This window comes from Dendrobates tinctorius, unplaced genomic scaffold (assembly GCF_039654945.1).
Source record: "Dendrobates tinctorius isolate UK_male_01 unplaced genomic scaffold, ASM3965494v1 ptg000156l, whole genome shotgun sequence".
Lineage (NCBI taxonomy): Eukaryota > Metazoa > Chordata > Amphibia > Anura > Dendrobatidae > Dendrobates > Dendrobates tinctorius.
In genome coordinates, this window is record NW_027361823.1 from 32,557,511 (window position 1) to 32,578,692 (window position 21,182).

Consider the following 21,182-nt stretch of genomic DNA (forward strand, 5'->3'; position numbering starts at 1 on the left):
ACAACTTTTGTGGTCCAATTTCTCCTGTTACCTTTGGGAAAATAAAAAAATTGGGGACTAAAACATTTTATTTTTTTATTTTCACGCCGGGGCGTTATAAACTTCTGTGAAGCTCTTGGGGATTCCTAGTGCTCACCACACATCAATATAAGTTCCTTTGGGGGTCTAGTTTCCAAAATGGGGTCATTTGTGGGGAGTTTCCACTGTTTTGGTACATCAGGGGCTTTTCAAACGCCACATGGCTTCCAATCTCAATTCCAGCTATAAAAGTCAAATGGCGCTGCTTCCCTTCCGAGCTCTGCCATACGCCCAAATAGTGGTTCACCCCCACATATGGGGTATCAGCGTACTCAGGACAAGTTGCACAATAACTTTTGGGGTCATGTTACCCTTGGAAAAATAAAAATTGAGGATGAAAAGATCATTTTTGTGGAAAAAATATGATTTTTTAATTGTACGGCTGTACGTTATAAACCTGTGAAGCCCTTGGGGGTTCAAAGTTCTCACCACACATCTAGATAAGTTCCTTGGGGGGTCTAGTTTCCAAAATGGTGTCATTTCTGGGGGGTTTCCACTGTTTTGGCACATCAGGGGCTTTCCAAAAGCGACATGGCGTCCAATCTCAATTCCAGGCAAAAAAGTCAAATGGCGCTGCTTCCCTTTCGAGCACTGGAAAAAATATGATTTTTTAATTGTACGGCTGTACGTTATAAACTTCTGTGTAGCCCTTGTGGGTTCAAAGTGCTCACCACATATCTAGATAAGTTCCTTGGGGGGGTCTAGTTTCCAAAATGGGGTCACTAGTTGGGGGTTTCCACTGTTTAGGCACATCAGGGGCTCTCCAAATGTGACATGGCGTCCGATCTGAATTCCAGCCAATTTTGCATTGAAAAAGTCAAATGGCGCTCCTTCCCTTCTGAGCTCTGCCATGCGTCGAAACAGTGGTTCCCCCCACATATCAGGTATCAGCATACTCAGGACAAATTGCACAATAACTTTTGCAGTCCAATTTCTCCTGTTACCCTTGGTAAAATAAAAAAAATTGGACCTGAAGTAATTTTTTTGTGAAAAAAAGTTAAATGTTCATTTTTGTTAAACATTCAAAAAATTCCTGTGAAGCACCTGAAGGGTTAATAAACTTCTTGAATATTGTTTTGAGCTCCTTGAGGGGTGCAGTTTTTATAATGGTGTCTCTTTTGGGTATTTTCTATCATATAGACCACTGAAAGTGACTTCAAATGTGATGTAGTCCGTAAAAATAAAATGGTGTTGCAAAAATGAGAAATCGCTGGTCAACTTTTAACCCTTATAATTTTCTAACAAAAAAAAATTTTGGTTCCAAAATTGTGCTGATGTAAAGTAAACATATGTGAAATGTTACTTAAGTTTTTTGTGTGCCATATCTCTGTGATTTAAGGGCATAAAAATTCAAATTTGGAAAATTGCGAAATTTTCAAAATTTTCGCCAAATTTCCATTTTTTTCACAAATAAACGCAAGTTATATGAATGAAATTTTACCACTAACATGAAGTACAATATGTCACGAGAAAACAATGTCAGAATCACCGAGTTATCTCATAAAGGGACAGTGGTCAAAATTGTAAAAATTGGCCCGGTCATGAATGTGCAAAGCACCCTTGGGGGTAAAGGGGTTAATCACAGCGCCCTCTTTTATTACATAGTCCTCTCTTGTTAGATATAAAATGACTGCTGATGCAGCAGCCAGTGACCAGAAAACCAGTCCATCAGCTCCTCCATTAGAAAAGAAGCTTTCCCATGATCCATCATAAGATATAAATGTGTGTGGCTAAATCTATATATATACCTGTATCTTTGTCGCCATAAAAGGAGGGAGGCCTAGACACATTCTTTTCACAAGGGCCCCAGGTTGTCAGGGTCCACTGTCAGCTGTCCTGTTCAGGTCAGGAGAGCCACTGGCCAGTGCTCTGCGATGCTATCTGACTGCACCCTTAGAAAGGTACAGTATCTGTTCTCTGTACTGAAAGCACGGCTCATGAGAGAAAATTAATTTTATTCTTCCCATTACCTTTCAGTCATACAGGTTTGCCAGCACGGCTCTGCAGTGCATCAGTGCAGAGCCACCTGTCAGTCAAAGTGCTGGGGAGTGCTTACAGGCGCTGCACTGAGTGGTGTGCGCCATGACTGTAGCTGCGCTGGCATACCTGTATGACTGAAAGTCGGCAGCTCTCGGGACGAATAAAGTTCATTTTTTCCAGGGAGCCAGGCTTTCAATACGTTATCCGGGCATCTTTCTAACACTATTTACCTGCAGAATAAACCTGCTGGTAAATAGCGCTCTTTCGATGTGACAGGTTCCCTTTAACCTCTCTCGCGCATCACCCCTACTCTGGAACTCTCTACCACAACATATCAGACTCTCACCTACCATCGAAACCTTCAAAAAGAGCCTGAAGACCCACCTCTTCCGACAAGCCTATAACCTGCAGTAACCACTGATCGACCAAACCGCTGCATGACCAGCTCTGCCCTCGCCTACTGTATTCTCACCCATCCCTTGTAGATTGTGAGCCTTCGCGGGCAGGGTCCTCTCTCCTCCTGTACCAGTTATGACTTGTATTGTTTAACATTATTGTACTTGTGTTTATTATGTACACCCCTCCTTACATGTAAAGCGCCATGGAATAAATGGTGCTATAACAATAAATAATAATAATAAATAATAATAATAACCTTGACGTGAGTTCGTGTCTTATTCTCATCTGTTTTTGCGGATAATTCTCGACCATCTAATTCTATGGAGATTCAGATGAACTAACGATATCTGTTTTTTTTCCATCTGTTTTTATGTCATACATTTCTAGGAGTTAATGGAAAATAAAAGTTTACACCAATTATCTTCTCAGTTTTTAAAAATGGATGAGATAAAAATTAATTTCAAAACAGATGCAAAACAGAGGAAAATGGATGACATATATGTAAAAACAGAAAAGGATGGGTGAATGCCGCCTTACTCATCTGAATTCATAAATTTCTAAAAATAACAGTATTTGTAAACCTTTGGATATGCTACAATTGCTTTATATACATAGATTATTTTCAGACAACCTTGTTACATTCCATAACGTCACATGTATGGACAGCAGAGCGGAATATGGCGCTATGTGTTGTCCTATTTGTCAGTCATCCCGCTTTAGGTCGCTGGCAGGTGCTATGTGTTTCTTGTGCGTCCATCATACATGTTGCTACACTGCAGCTGCACCCTGTGTGCTCAGGAGATTGCCTGCCCTACTACACACTGAGCAGGGGTGGGGATTCATTCAGTACACATCAGAGCCAGAAAGACCCGTCAGACAGGTGTGAAGTCAGTGGAAATCTGATCACAGACGTGTATCCTGAGACCTTCCTGTCTGTCTGAAGAGTTCTACCAGTTGAGAGAGTCACAGAAGAAGACACACAGAAATCGTTTATGGGCAATCGCTCAGATGTAGGGGATATCCAGCTAAACATGTACACAAGGAAACGACAAAGGCTACAAAAAAGTAAGTGACTGGTCTGTATCGAGAAATATTATGTAGCTCAAAGAAGGTATAGCGTAGCTTAGAAACGAGCAGATACTGTACCCGCCATAGGTTTTATGGATCACAACAGTGAAACCTTCACAATACAGTTTATAAGTGGCCGCGACAATCTAAAAACTTTATTGTATAACTTATAGTCTGCTTTTATTGTATCAGCATTTGTCCTGATTTATAGTTTTTCTTATATTTTGAAACTCGTCGTTTTTAACTTTTTGTACCTTTTTGTAATTGTAGTTACTATTCTGTTTTCATCAGATATTTTGTATCAAATGATCGGAGAGAAGTGTAATTCTTGGGCTCGTTTTCAAAGATCAAGGAGTTGTCATAGGGTTGATAACTTGAAACCATTAGACAAAATAGTGAAATGTTCAAAGGAGCTTTAGAAGTTTTGTGTTATATAATCCATTATTTATGAAGGAAGTCAGATCAGTCTTTCATCTAGGGAGCAAGACACACAAGATAGAATAAAGAAAAATAAAATAAAAAAAATGATCTAGTCAATTGTAAAAAGTCTATAGAAACAGTTTTCATTCTGATTTTGTCCATAATGATAATTATAAATTTATTTATACCAGACCTAAAAAGAGAATCACGTGGCTCTGGCACCTTGTGTAATATGGATATCTATGCTAGTAAGAGATTTATTCATGTGCATCACCTTGAATGAATGTTTTATATGTGTCTAACCAACTCCTGTAAATACATGTGCGAAAAAATATATTTGATATGTAACGATGTAAGAACTTTAATTGTTATGATAATGCAGCTAATAATAGATGAGGTTTGTGTATAACTTTACATATTTAGCCCTATATTACAATATCTCAGCATGACGGTACATAATAACAGAATGATACAGAATCTGGTTATTTTTGGTTTAGTTCCTAGGTTTCATTATTATGTTTTAGCGGACTCTCATGAACTTGTAGATGGCGATGTTCATGCGATAATGAAGTGTATAATGAGCTGCTTCTTCTGTATCCCCTGTATATTGTAACCTGTGCGCCGTTGGCTTTATTAAATGGAATCTGTCAGGTCATTTTAGCCCTATCAGCTGCTGGCACCGCCAAAAGGGGCTTATCTACAGCATTCTGTAATGCTGTAGATAAGCACCCGATGTAACATGAAAGATAAGAAAAACAAGTTAGATTATACTCACCGGGGGCATTGGGTGTCGCGGTCCTGTCCGTCGCAGGCGTACTTTCTCTGCCCTGCAGGCGCCAGGAAAGGTCAGAGAGCTCCTGCTCCTGCGCAGTGCTGTACATTACTCTGCCCTCAACAGGGCAGATAAAGTACGCCTGCGCCAGAGCCGCGGCAGAAGTAAGAAGGAGGATGGCATCGTATGAAGATGGGAGGCGCCGGACCAGACTGCGACACCCATCGGACCGGACGCCAGGGTAAGTATAATCTAACTTGTTTTTCTTATCATTCAGGCTTCATCAGTGGCTTATTTACAGCATTACACAATGCTGTAGATAAGCCCCTGATGGCGGTGCCGGCAGCTGATAGGGCTAAAATGGGGTGACAGACTCCCTTTAAGCCACATTTAGTCTTTTGCGTCAAAGGCAATGTTTAATTTTCAAGGTGTTGTCTAGAATATAGAGCTTCTTTGCCTCATTGCAGGGATAAAACAGTTCATAAGGTGCTATGCAGGACTTGAGCTCATGGTTCTGAAAATATAAACATTTGTTGAATAGACGTAAGTCTGAAAACATAGGCAAATACAGGGTGGCCATGCAGGGTCATACTGAGCTAACCCGGGACCCACTACCAATTTGGACTTTAATGGTCCCTATAATGGGCTCCAAATCAGCTTTAAATGAAGTTGTGTTCTGCTGACTCTTTGACCCTGACTTCTCGAGATACTAGCATTATCTGTAGAGAAAAAAAGACATAGACCAAGCATCCAAAACTCATAGTGTACATTGATCTATTGTGGCTAAGTTATGTATGAAGACCACTTCCACATCAGGGCAAACCTCTTAGTGGGCCCCAAACCTTAAAAGTGTGGTGTCCAGCTCTGTGAGATGGAAGGGAGGTTGGAAGGGACGAAGAAGGCCTACAGCACTAGAGATGAGCAAATTTGTTTAGACTCGGTTCCGAATATGATCAAACTCGAATAGAGTCAATGGGAGTAGAAATTAACGAAATGCTGAATGTCATTAGAGTCAATGGAAATAGAAATTACCGGATATGTTCGGAACCGATCAAAAGACATACATTCTGCACAAATATTGTTTGAATATGGCTCGAATATGTCAAAATCAAATTCGGGACAAAATCCGAACAAATTCGCTCATCTCTACACAACACCCATGCTATAAGGCAAAACATCCATGGTCCTGGGTCATACTGGGTCACAATGGCCACTACATTGCACCAACACCTAGCGAAAGGAGCTTAAAAAAAACACGTTCTACATTGTCTCAGACTGAAAACTGAGAGTAAAATAGGTGGTATCTCCACACCCCTTGAAGTTTCTTGTTCTTTCCAGAACATTTGAGTCAAGTGAAAAATTAGTGTTGAGACCTAACAAGATCTGGAGAGCACAGTATTGAAGTATATAGCGCAAGCGATAAAATGTTTGCAGTTTCAAATTTTCTTGGCAGGACTAAAAAATAAAGTGAAAGTTGAAAAATATTTTACAAAAATATTAAATAAGAAAATCTTAATGTTTCAATGACCCTTCTTTTCACATTTAAAAAAAGTCAAATTAGGTATTGTCATGTCCATAAAAGCCCCATCTATCACAAAATAAAATTATTTGTATCATATTAATGATGAAAAAAATAAAAAATACCAGGCTGCTAGAATTGTTGTTTTTCAGTAACAGCACCTCCCCCCCAAAATAGCCAAAAAAAAAAAAAAGAATACAAACTGATAAAAATGTATGTACCCTAAAATGGTAGCAATTCAAAACTACAGGTACATGTAGCTCCATTGATGAAAAAATAAAAAGTGTGGATGTTGGAACATGGTGACAATTTGAGTCAGCCACTAATATAATAAGGAAACAGTATGTTTGGTATTGACGTAATTGTATGCTTCTGGAGAATCATGTTGGCAGATTATTTTTATTGGAAAATGAGCGTAAAACAAAAAAAAAAGCAATGTCAGACTTGTGTTTTTTTTCTTTATTTCATCCAACATGGAATTTTGTTTCCATTTTTTCAGTACATTAAATTGTAAAGCGAGAAATGTCATTAAAACTACACCTTGTTCTGAAAAAAAAAACAAGTCCTCACGTGGCTATGTCGACAGAAATGTTAAAAAATATGGCTCTTGAAAGAAATGTAGGCAAGAACAAATATGAACATTGACTGGGTTCTTCAGGGTATGTGCACACGTTGCGGATTTGCCGCTGCGGATCCGCTGCAGATTTCTTAGTGATTTACAGTACAATGTAAATCTATGGGAAATAAAAACCGCTGTGCACATGCTGCGGAAACGAAGCAGTTTATTTTCCGCAGTTTGTCAGTTCTTTGTGCGGATTCCGCAGCGTTTTTACACCCATTCCATTAAAGGAATCTACAGCTGTAAAAATACAGGCCAAATCCGCACAAAATCCGCAGGAAACCCGCAGATAAAGCGCGTGGATTTGGACCTGCGGATTCTGCCAAAAATAGCAGATTCCGCGCAGAAAATTCCGCACACGAATCCGCAACGTGTGCACATATCCTCAGAGGTTATACAGAATTCAAATTGTTGGCAGCACATCCCCTGTCTATGTGGGGCAATGTGCTACTGACAACAATGGATTGTTCAGGCCGGCATGGAGATCAAGCAGCCGATGAAAGAAAACTCGTTGGTTGGTCGGCCACATGTTTACAAGAGCTAATGATCGGGAAAGTGCTCTCATGAATACTCATTTGCCGCATATCTGCCCATGTAAATGGACCTTTGGCTTAGTTTCTATAAGGCTATGTGCACACGTATGCAGAAAATTTCTGCATGAAAACAGGACTTCTTCCCAAAAAATGCACGTTTTTTGCGCAAAAGACGCGTGTTTTTTATGCGCTTTTTTTCCGCACATCCCCAGACTCATAGAAAATAGCAAGAAATGATGAATTTACTGCAAAATTAATGAGCATGCTGCGTTTTTTTTCCACAATGCTGTATTTTCACGGAAAAAAAGGCATCAATATGCACAGAAATTGTGTAATTCATTCAAATGAATGGGAAGCTTCTTTTAAGCGTTTTTTAAGCATTTGGTAAAAAAGTGAAAAAAACGCAACGTGTGAACACAGCCTTAGAGTGCGGTCAGGGAGCGAGAGCCCCCTCCAATTATCCAATTATACACCTGCCATAAGGCTCACCTAAAACTGTGAAGTTATAATTACCTCCCCTCCCCGAAGTCTTGAACAAAAAGTGTTGTAAGCATTTAAGCCCATTCAGACCAATTTTCATCAGTGTTTTGGATCAGATTTTAATTAGCGCATTGGATCATATTTTCATCAGCTTCGGTCAGTGTGCCAAATTTTATTAGTGTTTCCTCAGTGGCATCAGTAATTTTATCATATGCAAAAAAAAAATTACAGAGCTTCTTCTGCCTATAGCAACATTAAGGCTGAGTTCACACGTGGCGTTTTTTTCACGGCGGTTTTAACCGCGCGATTTTGCCGCGAAAAATAAGCATCCCATGCATTCCTATGGGATTCCGCAATGCTGTACTAATGCTGCGGTTTTTACCGTGGCGGAATCGCTTCGCGGTAAAAACCGCAGCATGCTCATTAATTTGCGGAATCGCGGCGATCCCGCACCCATAGGAATGCATTGTTCCGCTTACTTTCCACATGTGGCTGTGCCCACCATGCGGAAAGTAAGCAGAACATTTGCGGATGGTACCCACGGTCCGGAGGAGAGGAGACTGTCCTCCGGGCTTTGGGTACCATATCCCTGCAAAAAATAGAATTTAAAAATAAAAAATATTGTTATTCTCACCCTCCGACGTCCCGCGCAGTCTTCCTGCTTCTCTTCACGCTCTCGTTCCCAGTAGTCCTTTGCGAAAATGCCCGCGATGGCGTCCGTTCTCGCGGGATCGCGAATTACCGCGAGACGTCGCGATCCCGCGAGAACTGACGTCATCGCGGGCATTTTCGCAAAGGATTACTGGGAACAGATGCGCGGGACGCCGGAGGGTGAGAATAACACTATTTTTTTTTTTTTTTTTTTTACATTCTATCTTTTACTATTGATGCCGCTTAGGCAGCCTCAGTAGTAAAAAGTTGGTCACACTTGTCAAACACTATGTTTGACGAGTGTGACCAACCTGTCAATCATTTCTCCAAGCGATGCTACAGATCGCTTGGAGAACGCTAGCATTTTGCAAGCTAAATACGCTTGCAAAATGCTAGTTTTTCCGCGGGAAAATCGCGGGAATTTAAAATGCGATTTTCCCGCGGACTGGAATTCCGGAATTCTCGCGGTAATTTCCGCGAGAGTTCCGGTACTTGTGCACTTAGCCTAAAACTTCACATGCAGCTTGCAGGTGGATGGCCTCCGTGTGATGTCCATGATATTCGTGGACACTCAGGACCTTATTCATCTTTTGCGATTTATTGCAATCACTTTAAGGTCTTGTGATATTTCCTGACATATTTTGATGCAAATTCTTCAAAATTTTGTATGCAGTTCATGAATTTTGTGAAACATCTAAAAATGCTATGTTTGTTCTTTTGCCAGTGTTTATGACTTTTTAGCACAAAAAGTCACAAATCTTTAAAAATTTACAAAAATAGTGCAAAATTGAAAACTCTTCCAGGTACTTTACACCAGGGAAAGACTGGAGTGAAAGAGACCTAAAAAAATGCAAAATTGAGTAAAAGTTGTGTTTCATGAATCTGTCTAAAAAATCGGGATAAGACTGCCCATACCTTAACAACCTGCCACCTTTTTCCCTCTGGCGCAAAAAAAAGCACTAAATTCAAACAAAAAACACAACTTTTATTGGAGAGTAACCAAATACAACAACTCTCTACTTTTATCATACCCATAGTTGGAGGGGTAAGGTCGCATCTCTCCATGTACACCATCGGAAAAGGTGGGGATATGTCACCAGACTTCCAGCACATGTTACCCAGTCTTGCTCTTTTTTCCGCCAACCGCTGCGACTTGCATCAATCATTGAAAACAAACAATAATAACATCAACTTCTTTAACTGTAACAACCACAAAAAAGGGAGGGAGGATTGGAAGCTCTCGCTCCCAGTGGTCCAAAGAGGTCGGGCAGCTTACCCCACCCCTTTTTTATATCCTCTGAAAGGGAAACCCTGGATCCGGAAGCGACCCCACCCGCTGACCCCACCCGCTGACATCTACCCTGAAGGTAAGGGGAAACACTATTAACCCCTCAGTTGTGCACCAAGGAAAAAAGGACGGGCAAATCATTCCAACAGCAACATTAGATGGCCAGTCAGGGGCCCCCCGCTAATAAAGCCGGGCTCCCACATTAAAGTTGTCGAGGAAAAAGAAGAAAAGACTTAGGCTATGTGCACACGATGGGGATTTGTTGCGTTTCTGCAGCGTTTTTTTCTACGTGGAAATGCACAAAAATGCAAAGGATTACTAAAGCAATGTTAATCAATGAGAATACAGAATTGTGCACATGATGCGGAAAATTCCATCCTTAATTGTAGCGTTTTATTTTCTGCAGCATGCCAATTCTTTTTGCAGATCCGCAGTGTTTTTCACCCTTCGACTTCCATTGAGGCAGTCAAAAGCGCAGATGTAAAAAGGTTTGTGGATTTGCTGCGGATTTAATGCAGATTTAATGCAGATCTGATGCAGATTTGGAGCCAAAAATGCAGCAGTTTTGTTAAAGGACATGATGTCAGAAGAAGGAGATGTTTGTGGGTGGAGAATCTAGAATAGTGCCCATCTTGGTTGAAGCATATCAACAATTAGGTTGGACTTGAAAATGACATCATTTTTTAAAAATAATGTATCTTTATATAGCTAACAAATCCGCAAACAAGTTCACATACAAATCCACATGTAAATCCGCACAAAAAAACGCATGAAATCCGCACAAAAAAACCCACAGAGAGATGCAGAAACCGCGCAGAAATTTCCACAAGTAAATCCGCAACGTGCGCACATAGCCTTAAGCTACTAAAAAAGGAGGACATATCTCCAGAAACGGGAAGAGATAATAATGATGAATCCGAGCCATAGACTTGTTTGGTAGATTTCTATCTGTGACTCAGATAAAAAATGGACATTTCTCTATATTTTGTTGTCTTCTTTATAAATGAATCAATTAATCATCAGAGGACCCTAAAATATTGACAAGGGGCATCAAAGGTGAATATATTTAGACCATCTATAAAACTGTGTATATGTGTGTGTGTGTATATATATATATATATATATATATATATATTATACTATGTTATTATTTACGTATAAATATATACATATATACATTTATGCGTAAATATACATTTTCTCATACAAGTATTTTTAATGATTGCTTCCTCCTCCAGAATGGCTATGTAGGTATTTTTTTTTACCAAATATAATCTGAGTCTTTGGCATGTGCACTAAATTCCTGCCGAAGAATCTTGCTAGTCCTGTCCTCAAATATTTGTCATGTGTTAATACGAACCAGCCATGTACCGTCATTGTCATTTACAGCTTTTACATGCATTATGAAATATATGCATGTGAAATATTTTTGTATTGAGGCATATGGATGTCATACAAGAGGGTCACCAAGATCAGAGAGCAGTCCCCTGAATCAGTGGACTCAGCTTTTTCATTTAATTGCTTGCTGTTTAAGGCAATGTTCCCACAATGAGTTTCTAGTGAGTTTTTTTACGCTATGCATTTTAGAAAAAAGGCAAGGGGGTAGAAATGGTGCCGAAACTCTGCAACATAAAAAAGTCACGAAAAGCTCATTGTGGGATTGTAGCCTAAGGCCGGGGTCACACTGGCGAGGAATACGGCCGAGTGAGAGGCGCTAAAAGCACGCATTAGACACGGACCAATGATTCTCTATGGGGTCCCTCGCACCAGCCGTATATTTTTCATCCGTCTTCTACGGTCCGTGCCACTTGCAGCATGCTGCGATTGTCAGTGTACTACGCCCGTAGTACGCCAATGCAAGTCTATGGGTGCGCAAAAAATACGGATTACACACGGACCACACATGTGACTTGCGAGAAATACGCACCAGGTGTCTTTTAGCAAAGCCGGCAATTCAGTGCGCTATACAGTAAACTCACACTGTCAGGTTTAATAAAGAAACGAATGAATAGATATATACACATAGAATACATACATATATATATTATATATATATATATGCATTCTATGTGTCTATATCTATTCTTTGGTTTCTGTTATAAACCCTGTCATAGGGCTCCATTATATGTCCATTTTGCAAGCCTGCGAGAAAATCTCGCCATACGGATGCCATACGGATTACATACGGATGCTGACATGCGCAAAATATGCGACCACACCTTGATTACGGATGACATACGGAGCACTGTTTAGAGGTCATTCATCCGTATTACGCATGTTAAATACTGACCGTATTTTGCGTCGGTTAGTGTGACCCCGGCCTAACAATACCTTTTCCCAGATGAAATGTTCAGACATATGTAGCTTTCTCCAAATTTTCTATGTCAACTAGACACTAATGTACTGTATAATAGAAACTCTTCTAGGCCATGTTCACATTTTCAATATTTGGTCAGTATTTTACATCAGTATTTGTAAACCAAAATCAGGAGTGGAACAATCAAAGGAAAAGTATAATAGAAACCTGTCACCACTTCTGTATTTGTCACCCTCTCCTGGTTTTGGCTTACAAATAGTGAGGTAAAATACTGACCAAATAGTGAATGTGGAACCAGTCAGCAAATTTTTACATACTGAAGTGATATAGCTGTATAGGTGCTTGTACCCTAACAAAAATTACACATTGTTTTTAGAAATTTTGCAAACAAGCCATATGCAAATCAAGATGGAAGTGCATTGCGGGCGTGTCAATAAACTCGGAAGAAGCTGTGCAAGATTCATGACACGCCCCCAGTGCACATTCAGCCTTATTTGCACCTCCCCCACAACTATGGGCACCTCACAGCCTCAGAGTTTTCACTGTTAGCGAAGTACGGTGACTTTTTTTTAATAAAATCATGGTATCATGTCTGAAATGCATCATGATGAAGAACATTTAAAAAGATGTCTGTATTATTGCTTTAAAAACAAAACTATAAATTACTCTTGAAGCAAAAAATAATAGTAAATAACCATATACACATATATATATATATAAAATGTATTAAGCACTAAGTGAATAACACACAATTACTAAAAAAATGTAAAAAAAAACATACTAATAAAAACCCAAAAAGGGAGTGTCATCAATGGTAAATCCCACTATGGCAGAATATAGTATATTATGAAAGTATAACCTATATCAATAAAGCAGTAAGGGTACAATAAAGAGGGACAATTTAAACAGACTTGATACAAAAATTTAACAATCCATGATTATAATTGATCTCAATAAACATGATAGAACAATTTTTTTAGTAAAGTTTCATGATTATAATATAAACAAATTAATTTATAATAACTACCCCAAAAGTGGTCAAACACATTAGTAGCAAACTTACAATAGACACGCCAAATAAAGAAGACCATTATAATACCCACCGCTCATAAGTGAAACATGTGATTCACATTGCCCAGTACCCCGATGCGCGTTTCACGTATATCTTCATCAGGGTAACATTTTCAAAATGCTCACTTTTCATATGTAGGTATATTCAGTAATATGTCAGTGAGTCTTTAAATATTTGCCACCTTAATTATTGGTCTCCAGCACGTGTTTAAGTAAATTATATATGTCAATCATGAATGAATATCTATATGTACTAATAGTCAAGTTGTAAAGTTTTCCAAAGAGAAGCAGGGTACGAGATGGAGCAGAAGTGGCAGACAACGTGACTTGACTTTGCAGTACACAACTTTTGCTATATAATTTATGCATTATCGATCTCTTCATAGAAGGGCAAATAGCTTCAACATTACATACAGTAACTGGTTCATCAGGTTTCTCAGTTAGAGTTAGCCATGTTGGATACACTACTTATGAAATAGCAGAACATTAACACCTAATTAAAATGTTCCATTAAATTTCTTTAAGTTGTCTTAAATACCAACTAGAATTTCTTCCTTCGTGATTTTGTCCATGAAAAAGCTTCAATTGTTTCACTGAAGTCGACAGATCTTGTTAAAGCTGATTCAACACACAGTTTACATTGAGTGTGCGAGAAACAGATAGCAAATGCTATTTCCCTGTGACCAAGCAAGACAGCGCAAACTGTAAAGATGGACAATGCAAATGTACTGCTCAATTTATTTTATTAATGTGAATTATTTATGTAAAATTAAAAAATGGCATTCTATATGGCCTTTTCAAAATAACACTGAAAAATTAGCAAATTTTGGTTGTTATTTCTTCTGTATATACGCCCCCTAGCTGCTCCTCCCTCGGCCATGGTCTAAGTGGCCTTATGGGAAATCCGATTCCACTGCAGGCTGATCATGACCATCCCTCCTGCGTCAATTTATCCACAGTATTTCTGGTGAGGAAACTCTGGTCCATCAGCCCTGCTAACCATCATGAGTAAATCTAGATTATGTCCAAAAATGACAATACTGGCACTTCAGAAAGGTAAGTTACAAAACTGAATTAGTAAAAATAGCTGGTTGGAAGAAGAGAACCAAAAGTTACTTAAAGTCAAAAGGATTTTATTACAATATACACAAAATTATTAAAAGTGGCTAATGGCATTAGAATACAGAAAGTACCCTGTAGAGGGAACCCCAGCACTATTCAAAGAATTAGTTTGCAATAGTATATACATAACCTACAGTGCTGTGCAAATTAATTGGGACAAAGCATTTTTTTAAGTAAAATCGTAAGTTGGTTACCAGTCAGTGATTCAAACAAGTTTTAACTGCTTTGAACAGGCACTCACACCTGTTCAAAGCAGTTAAAACTGGTTTGAATCACTGACTGGTAACCAACTTACGATTTTACTTAAAAAAATGCTTTGTCCCAATTAATTTGCACAGCACTGTATACCTAGGTACCTTGTAAAAGATCACCCACTATACATAATAATGCATAATAATGATAATAAATATAGCCCCCGGAAGAAGCTCAGGGCAAAACGCGCGTCGGGGTGAGGGGGAGCACCAGGACTATCCTCTTTTCTTGCGGCCCTACTTTGCACTAGGTAAGGTGACTTTTTACAATGTACTATTACAGTCACTAACACTTTGCTCTACTTTGATAGCCCCTTACCAGGCATAATTATCTTAATCTGCCGCTGCTCTCTACATCTCCTATACTTGGCACTACACAGCACCTTATAATGTGTTATTTATAGCCACTTGCATATAACATTATATTGGTATCTTCTACTATATTTATTATCATAGTGGGTGATCTTTTAAAAGGTACCTAGGTATAGGTTATGTATATACTATACCTAGGTACCTTGATTGTAAAAGGTAAACTAATTCTTTGGATAGTGCTGGGGTTCCCCCTACAGGGTACTTTCTGTGTTCTACTGTCATTAGCTACTTTTAATAATTTTGTGTATAATAAAAACTTTTTGATTTTAAGTAATTTTTGGTTCTCTTCTTCCGACGAGCTATTTTCACTGGTTCGGTTTTGTTGTTTATCTGCTAACCATCATGCTAGGTGAAGAGGCTCCCACTTAGTTTACAAATGTTGGCAAAACATAAGCAGCTCCTCCTGACATATGTGACTTGTCTTTAACACTACACCTCTTTTCCCTGCTAGCAGATAAGGAGACTCTATCTCCCAACTGCAATGCCTTGGTACACCTCTGCTGCTGGTCTTTAGCTCTAGGCTACACTTTAGCCTGCTACCTGGCTAGGAGCGAGCCTTTTACAGCAGGCTGATGCATTTGACCTTTTTGGTGCAGCCTCTGTTCCTCATGGCGCAGCAGCCACCTCTTCAACAAAGTCTAGCCTCAACTCACCCAAGTAGGAGAAGAGTGCAGCACACCATACAACCGGTGCCTGCTAAATGCAAAAATTGGGCCGCCAGCATTTTATTTTTGCTCTTCTCGTTGTCAAATGGTAATGTGCATATCGTGTCACTGCTTGTCATCAAAGGATAGTCCTCTACAGGCGAAATGTCTTCTGAGAGCTTGGAGCAGCAGTGCTACTTGATCCTTTACTTACATGATCATTGCCGCCAACATCATCTTTTCTTCCTCAACCGCAATGGTTCTTGGAGCTCTGTGGGCACTTTGGTCAATACCGGCGTGTTTCTACCCCTTAGAAGGTGCTGGATGTGGCATTTAGATGTATTTCTGGTATTTTCAGTACAGTGATGGGATCTGGATATATTATATACACGTGCAATGCATATTGATGGCCACTTACTCGCTTGTTACAGAGAGAATCAGGAAAATAAGGCATCCCTGTGTTCTCTATGTAATCTATTGTTTCATCTAACATATTTTGCTTTGTCAAAATGTAAAAAAACACCAAATAAAAAGAAAAAATACCATAAAGACATAAGTTAAGGAACTGCAAGGACTGTATCTTACTCTTTTGCTATGTTACAAAAAGGAATAAATAATATAAAGTAAAAGACTAGGAACCAAAAGTAATAGACTAAAAATAGTGGTATGTAGCTTAGAGTAAATGCCAGCTCATCTGTTGCTGTTCAGCATGTTGGACCAGACGTACAGTAGAAACAATCAAAGAAGGTAAAAATATGGTACTAGTGTCATCACCAGTGATATGGAACAGTGTGTCATCCGTGTGTCTGTTTTTACCATCAGAGTCATCAGTGTTTTTCACGGATGGATAAATAAATTACAAAACTTCTGCTATACTTTGCAACGTTAAATACGGACAGCACAAGGATGACAGCCGTGATCTGTACATGGTTTACACGGACCCCTAGACTTGAATTGGCACTTTTCATCCGAGATACCGGAAAAAAAACAGACATATCACCGTGACTTTTACATATACAAGTGGTCCGTAAAAAAAAATGGTCATGTGAATTGCACCATAGATTATAAAGGGTATGTGTTGTATCCGTGAAAAAGAAGGATAAAACTCGTACGTGCAACACAGGCGTCTGAATGAGGCTTTAATGGAAGTATTGCTGACAAGTCCAAGCTCCTCAGTCTACCATAATATATAATCTTGTGTATCGTTGGTAAATAGACAAAGCCCATTCAGATCTACTTGTATTATGTTCTCACTACACTTTGTGTGTGATCATGTGCGGAATAATTGAGCTCCGTTCATAGATTGTAATTAAAACTCAAAAAAGTAATGTTATGTTATACAGTACTTATTCACAAAGAGACAATGTGATTGTTGGATATTGCACAATTTATAGAGGATTATGCCAACATTAAGGAAATGATGTGCCTGAATTCCTGTAAAGGAAGATGATACTAGCACTGCTAGGCCCATGGTATTTAGATACAGGGCTAGGGCAGCAAACTGGATCCTTGCCATGGTGGAAAACTTCACACTTGACATGACCATGCTGGACTCTGCCGAAACGTGAAACTGCTGAAACTTTATTTTCTAATATTATCTAATATTGGCCACGATCAGCAAATGCTGCGGGTTTGACGCTGCATATTTAAGCAAGGTCAAACTCACAGAGGCCAGATGTTACAGCAGAGTGGATGGGATTTCAAGAAATCCACTATGCGTCCACAGCCACTCGCAGAGACGGACATGCGGCGCTTCTTTCCAGACCGCAGCATGTCAATTTCTCTTGCAGAGAAGCTAGTCTCCTGGCTTGTATATGCCTTCTTATAGGTCCAATACAACACTGTTTTCTCATAAGTAGAACATCTAGGACAAACATGAGAACTGATTTCTAGCAAGACTTTTTTTATAGACTACATTCCCACCATGAGTATTTTGTGAGTTTTTGATGTTCCACGTTTTCTGCACCTATTAGGTAAATGAGGTCACTTCCATTTTTTTCATTTTTTTTTTTTTTACTTGCATGCTCAATAACTAGCAATTTATTTGCTTTATTTTAACCAGAATATTGGTATCAAGCCTCATTCATTCTCATGTACACAAAAAATAGCCCAAATATCATCAGTGTTTAAGATCCGAGGTTCATCAGTGTTTGGTCAGTGTGTCAGCTTTTACCATCAGTGATTTTAATTTATGAAAAATAAACAAATCGCAAAGCTTCTCCTATCCATTGCAACAGACAGCACACAGGCAGCAAATTGAATGTGTGTTTTTCGAAAACAGAGAAAGTGATCAGCTCTGTAGATTGAAAATCGCGTTTTTTCATTGATGAAAACCAGGGATAGAACATGTACGTTAAAAACAGACTAACCCAAATCCTCAGTATTGAATGAGAAGACCATTGTGACATCACAGCATTTCACTTTACTTATGCCAGACTTATATTGTCACTAGTCCAGGAGACATAGACTATAGATGTGTTTTTCTTCGGTGGGTCAAGAGACATAGGCCATTGTTCACATGAGCCTAAACGTTGACTCTTGAATTGATTATTGTGATGCCAATCTTGGAGGACAGGAGCATAGGGTCATCCCACTGCTGCCACCAAGTGTGGTGACACGAGGGACAGTGGGTGCTGGCGTCCATTGGCCAGACTGTCTTTCTTAAGATGAGAGCACCCACTCACCCTCGTGTCTCTACAACAATGTATTTTAATCTAAGAGGGTCATGAAACAGTGAGAAGTGCTCGTTTTGGACAGCGGACCAGTCACATGTAAATACCAAGAAGATTTTTAATAGCGTTATGTACGATTTTCACAAACGTCATAGAGAGCCCAGCATGAACAACTCTAAGGAGAAGAGTATGGAATAGAAAGAGCAGGGGATTGGAGTTGAGCAGTAATTAAATGTAATAAAGATGGAACATTTAATTACTGTTTATTTAATCTTTAACCATTTTTCATAATGTTGCAGTGCTGAAGTAGAAACAAGTGCTGGATTATTGTTTTGTTTTTCTAGATTATTAATTTAGAGTTTAAAGGAAACCTGTCACCATGAAAATGCAGTCCTATCTACAGGCACTATGTTATAGAGCTGAGCAGATGGATATATACCTTATACACTCGAGTATAAGCTGACTCGAGTATAAGCCGAGACCCCCTAATTTTGCCACAAAAAACTTGGAAAACTTATTTACTCGAGTATAAGCCGAGGGTGGTGCTGCACAAGGGTTAATGACGGTCCAAAAAGATGCTCCATAGATAAATACCCCCCATAAAATGCTGCACTAGGGTTAATGGTGGCCCAAGAAGATGCTCCATAGATAAATATGGCCCATATATTGCTGAGGACGCGGAGGACAGAGCAGCGCACAGCGGTGGAACGGAGACAGGTGAATACTGCACTGCCCCCCCATCATACTTGCCCTCTCCTGGCACACGGTCTGTGCAGCCCCTGCTTCTTCCATGTCTCGGTGCCACAGATCTTCCAGGTTTCAGCCGTCACGTGATACCGCTCATTAAAGTCATGAATATGTGCATATTCATGACTTTAATGAACAGTACCATGTGACCACTGAACGCTGGAAGAGCTGGGGCGCCGAGTCCATGGATGAAGCAGGGTCTGCAGAGACCATGCGCCAGGAGGGGGTAAGTATAATCTCTGACACTCGCCCCAAAAAATGGGCTTAAAATCTCGGCTTATACTCGAGTATATATAGTAGTTTAGTAAGAAAAGAGTCAATATGACCTGTTTTTTAATCATTTAAAGGAGTTTTCCCACAAAGTATATTTTAATTAATAGATCTTGGAACAAAGAAAAGTTCCACAATTGATGTGTTAAAAAATGTTCCTGTGCTGAGATAATCTTATAAATGTGTCGCTGCTGTGTGCTGTGTAATGGCCGTGTATGACCATACAGGGACATGGTCTGATCACACAACACCTCCTGGGCAGGGGAGGACGCAAAAAAGTATACAGACATATCACGGGATCAGAGCTGATTCTTTCTGGGAAGAAAACATTTCACTGCCTGTTTTACCTCAAAGAAAGTATCAGCTGTGGTCCAGTGCTGTAATGTCTGTATGCTCTCCATTGCGTTCTCTGTTGCCCAGGAGCTGTGGAATGATCAGACCATGTTCCTGTATGGTCAGACACAGACATTACACAGTACACAGCAGGGGTACATTTATAAGATTATCTCAGCACAGGGACTTTATTTTTAAACACATCCAATTGGGGAACTTATTATTCAAAGATCTATGGATTAAAATGTTGATTAAAATTAACTTTGTTTGTGGGAAAGCCCCTTTAAACCTCTCTTCTTTTTGAGATTTTTGATCTGGTGGGTGATGCTATCAGTGGATTGTCCAATCAGTGACTGACAATCATCTGGACATACACGCTTACTGTATATATATATATATATATATATATATATATATATACATATATGTATTTAGCTGCCACGCTGGGTGAAGGATAAGTAAGTGCACAACAATGGGAAGAAGGAAGGGGGAGCCCAAACAGTAGGGAAGAGGAGAGTGGAGACCTCTAGGCAGCTTTAAAATCAAATCACTCTGTTAGCCCTAAATGTCCCTATACAGGTTGTACACCTATCGCTGACCAGGAACCTAATCCCTGCCTGACCCTAGCGATAGGCCCTATATAGGGAGGGGATGGGGTGTGCACTAGTCAGTCCCCAATAAAACTAAAGACAGAGAGGGTAGATGGATGGGTGGAAACACTTAACTTGAAAAGACCACCAAGATGTCACACCAGCAATCCTCCAAGGGTCCTCAGGGAAGACACTAACTGACTGTTAGAACTTCCAACAAGACTGAAGCAAGTATCAGCTAACATCCGCACCATGCTGCAGCAATTGAATGTATTTAAACCTTCAGCACAGGAGTGTGATTAGCAGCAGAAGGTGGAGGCAACTATTGGGTCCTAGAGGGAGAACGATATCACTCCATAGCAGAGCTACAAAAATCAACAAGGTGCTTGAGCTAAACCCAAATATTTTCTACAGCCAGATACAAGATGACTGTTTGTCACACCTAACAAACCCGTGACCGTGGCACTAAGCTATCAAACTACAAAGAGAGTTCATATAAAAGGAAAACCTTTCTTTTATACATCCTACAACTGATCAAGGCATATGTAAAACAATATGCTAGAAAACTAGCAGGAACGGTGAGCCGAGACAGTAAATGTCAGTAGTAGTATGAGGCATGAGCAGTATAAGTAGCTATAGGGCCTTTGTGCTGAGAAGGGAATAGCTCTGCACAAGCGCAGACAAAAGAGGTTTAGGCTATGGATGCAGACAAATAGGGCTGAGCTACACTGTGTCTATAACTCCCATTCTTTTCTATGGAGGTTACTTAAACAGAGTAACTCACTCATGCTCTTCTGTTTCTGTAGCTCAACTTCCTGTGGTCTGCAAAGTTTGATAACATGAGCAAAGACATAACTAATAAGTTTAAATAAGTATCCATGGAATCTACTGAGTTATTTGACCAGATCAGAGAAATAAAAGTTATAATTTGTGATAAAATTAATCAGAGCTCATTGACCAAGACACCCGCCAACAGCTTCATTGGG

At 39.6% G+C, this 21,182-nt stretch overlaps 1 protein-coding gene across 3 annotated transcripts in view; it reads left to right on the plus strand.

Moving 5' to 3' along the window:
• The first annotated feature begins 3,277 nt into the window (after nucleotides 1–3,277).
• Nucleotides 3,278–21,182, plus strand: part of STYK1 (serine/threonine/tyrosine kinase 1) — a 77,387-nt gene continuing 59,482 nt past the window's right edge. For 2 of the 3 annotated variants that reach the window (XM_073548318.1, XM_073548319.1), the window contains exon 1: nucleotides 3,278–3,522. The gene's annotated coding sequence lies outside the window, so the exon portion shown is untranslated. The remainder of the gene's footprint in view (nucleotides 3,523–21,182) is intronic. The other variant, XM_073548317.1, reaches the window with a different exon arrangement.